The sequence below is a fragment of the Carlito syrichta genome, unplaced genomic scaffold (assembly GCF_000164805.1).
Source record: "Carlito syrichta isolate Samal-C Ts95f unplaced genomic scaffold, Tarsius_syrichta-2.0.1 Scaffold302026, whole genome shotgun sequence".
NCBI lineage: Eukaryota > Metazoa > Chordata > Mammalia > Primates > Tarsiidae > Carlito > Carlito syrichta.
The window spans coordinates 669,749-673,739 of record NW_007246122.1 but is presented as its reverse complement, the minus strand read 5'-3'; positions in this window follow the sequence as shown (position 1 = coordinate 673,739).

The window sequence follows — 3,991 nt, the reverse complement described above, 5'->3', positions numbered from 1 at the left end:
CGTCGGCCCCGGTCCCTGGGAACCGCTCGGCGCGTCTGCAAGTGGAATGGTGGCCTGGAGACGGGAGACAGTGACCTGGAAAAGCACCCTCGGCTGGGGAGGCTGAAGTGCAGCCGTGCAGACAAAGCTGCTCCCGGGAAGAGGGGAAACAGAGGTGCACCGCAGCCCGGGCGCGGGGGGTGCAAGACGCTAGTTTTCCCGGGTGTTTAAAATGCAGCCCCAGTTGTAAAGTGTGTGAAATTACGCACTGGTCTCTTAAAGAGTGCCTAATTTATAGTAAATAGCAAGGTCTTTGTAAATGGCTTTATTATGTTGTTTCTTGTTAATTGTTGAGAAAATTCCCATTGTTGAGTGTGAAAGGCTTTATGAGCTAACCTGGTCCTCGGCGCAATCACAGGGCAGTAAATGGCCGCTCGGCCTGCGAGGCCCCGCGCGGAAGCCGACGCCGTGCGCGGTGCCGCGGGGACCTCGGGAGCTGCAGCCTCGGCCCGGGAAGACGGTGGCCAGGCTTTCCGGGTTTAAGTAAGAGGCAGGCGTGTTCTGAACTCGCGGGCCCCCAAGAGCAGCAGGCTGGCGGCGGCGGGAGGAACCCGGCAGGTTGGAGCGACCCGGCGGAGAGGGCCGCGGGGAGGCGGAGCGGGCCCGACTCCCTCTCCGGTCACAGGCCGCGGGGGTCGCGCCTCCGCCGCAGGCCGTCGGGCCCCGCGCGCCGGTCCGAGCAGCGTAGCGGTGGGACTGGGTCTTGGCTTTGACTCCAGTTGTCCAGCCGCTAGGAGCGCGGGCTCAGGCCGTTTCGGCCAGGCCTGAGGAATCCCCCGAAAATGCCCGCGGAACGGGGGTGGGGGTTGGGGTGGGGTGAGGGGATACAGGCAGAGTCGGCTCGGGGACAGCAGGCCTCTGTCTGGACCTCTTGTCTTTTGTTTAAAGTGATCTCTCTCTCTCTCTCTCTCTGTCTCTGTCTGTCTCTCTGTGTCTCTCTGTGTCCTCTCTTTCCCCACTCTCCACCCTCCCTTCTCTCCGTCACGCGCAGAGACACACAGACACACTCACTCTCTGTCTCTCTCCCTTAGAAACCTGAAATGGACTTAGAAGACGGCAGAAATCAGAGGAAGGGGTTTTGGTTTTGTTTAACAGGAAAAAATAATTTATTCTTTAGTCTAAGATAGCATATTCCTATCTCCTTTTCCCATCTCCAGCCCCCTTTCAAGCCAGTTCGGACCCGGGAAAGGTCTGGACCAAACCAAGCAGGCGCTGGGTTCATCGGATTAACTTTGAGGAGAGGACCCGGCTGGGCCCTGTAGGCCGGGAGAGAGCGAAGGGAGAGCGCCTTGCTGGGCTCGGTCCCGCGGCCTTTCCCGGGACTTAGGACCCAAGTGGGTCGGGGAAAAGCAGCAGTCGCCCCTCCGCAGCCTCTGCGCTCAGGCAGTGTTGTAGGGGGAAAGAGAATTCCTTCTGGAGCCTACCCTGGTGGAAGAAAACCTAGGTTAGGTGGACTGCCTGTGAGGGACTGGACAGTAGCTAATGCAAATCACAAGGAAATGTTAATTCCAGTCAGAAAAACCTATCTTCAACTATCTTCCTTCCCTTGTAAGATGGCCCTCTGCTTGTGCACTCTCGCTCTCACCAAATTAGCTATTACTTGAAATCCCTCCGGGTTTAAAGCACTTGTTTCGCGCGGATTCGCGAACAACCCATATTAACTATGCACTTTCTGCTTTTCCTCTTGTGATTGTCCCTACCTCTTCTTTCTTTGCGAATAGTATGATGCATTTTATTTTTGCCCAATCGATGCGTGCAAATACTGGGATAACGCAGCCCACACTTCTGCGAAGGAGGCTGTTTTCAAAATTGAGTTTAGGGATCAATACTAAGTTGAAATGCTCCAAATTGCACAAATCTGCCAAATTCAAGCCTTGGGCTCCCAAGCCCCTTTCCTGACTGATTAACACACTCTCCATCGCTGTGCTGCTGCGGCTCCTGCCTCTCAAAACAGGATGTTTACATCCTGCGTATTTGGCTTTCCCTAAAGATCACACCACACCGATTTCCTTGGAAAAACACAAGACCCCAAAAACGTGTGGTGTTACACTCCTGTCAATGGCTTCCATGCGGGTCTCATTGCTGACTGCCATCTCCCTTTCTTTATTTTCCTGGGACCTAACAGCAGCACCTAGCAGTACCATACTGGGTGCTCCGAACATATGTGCCCAACTGAACAAATGCTTTACTGGTCAGGGAGCAGCACTCTACGGTGCCATGACTTGGCTCCCACGACTTCTTCGCCCAGAGCTGAGCTGTTGGGTTGCAGCCCAGCGAGCTGTCTATTCTTTTACTGCTGCAGCCATGGCTAGTGCCTAACTGGGGGAAGGGCAATGGCTGTCCCCTTGTTGCAAGGAATGTTTAAGGCCAGAGGTGTGTGTGGGGTGTGAGTGTGAGTGTGAGTGTGTGTGTGTGTGTGTGTGTAGGATTCCGAAAGAGAACCAGGAGATCCTGCTGCCCACACGTGTGTGTGTGCGCGCGCGCACGTGTGAATGCACGCGTGTGTATAGTCTGAAAAGAGTATAGGGGAAACAACCCAATACCTAGAATGCTTAGGGTATCCCTGATTCCTTAACTCCTCAGCCTGGCTCTTCCTTCAGCTTAAATAACTTGAACAAGGCAAAAAAGCTGGAGTGATTGTAGCAGGTAGGCTAGAAGCTCTCAAGTAAAATCCAGTTATACATCTAATCAGTGCCATCAGTGTTTGTGTCTGACCCTTTTTGGATGCAGCAGTCAGTAGATTTAGCCCTTAAATATCACAAGTCTAGCAGACAGCAACTCTGCAAAGGCCCTTTCCAGCCCGGATGCATGGAAGGAAGGGAGGGAAACAGAAGGGGAACCATCTGAGTGGCTGCTTGCCCTCTACCCCAAGCCACCAAAACAAAAAACAAACAAATAAACAAACTCAGAATTCTCCTGGAGATCGGGCAATTGGAAACACACACACAGGGCACTAGAAGGTTAAAATATAATTTCCATTGTTAGTGCTTGCCCTCTATTAGAGCAGTTTAAGTTAGCTCCAGGAAAAACACAATACTTGTGATAAGTGATGAGCAGTAGAAAGGAAACACAATATATGGAAGAGAGGCTACACTGAGCTGAGGCAGCAGTCTCCCCTACCTCTTTCTTGTAAAAGTTAGATATGACACAAATACATAAGTGATCTTAAGGCTACAACTTAGCAGGCAGGGGTTTCATTCTCTGAAAGGGCCTAGATTCTTGGATCTCTCAGAAATAAAGGCACATTTTACATTCATTCTCTCATGTCTCTCTTCCCCTCTTTATTTTTCCCTCCCTTCAAATAAATACCCTGATTGTCAATGGTGCAAATGTCACAGATTTGTTTTCTTCCTCTACGTTGGGTCCATATATGCAGACCAGAGAACGGTTGAGCTTTCAGATGCCTAGTTATTGTATCCATTCAAAGTAAACCTGCATGATATAGTGGGAATTGCCAGGAACAGGTTTATTTACCTTTCTCCCTTTTCCCCTTTATCTTCTCTTTTTTTCCTCTCCTCCTACCTGCTCAGCCTTTCCCCCTCTTCTTCCCCCACTCAGTCCCTTCACCCAGGTGAAGGCCATGTGGGGAAATACCAGTATTTAGTAATATTTTCTCCAGAAGTGGGAAGAGGGTGAGATCAGACTGAAACCAATGCTGAGAAAAGCAGTCTGTGAGCCTGCAGTGATCCTGAGCTTCCTTGCTGGGGTGAGGGGCCAGGGTTTCCCAGCCTCTCGTCCTGCATGCGCTGAGTTATTCTGGTTAGGCTATAAAAAACAGCATGTATCTCAAGACCAGGAGAGCTCCACTCCATAAACACATGGCTATGGTTCTAACATGGAGTACACTGCCAGATGCAAATGTAAAGAGATGCTTTTAATTCTGTTCCAAGTGTTATACATCATGTGGCAAATTGGTCTTCAGAAAGTCAATCTTTATTTTTTCTGTTAATAA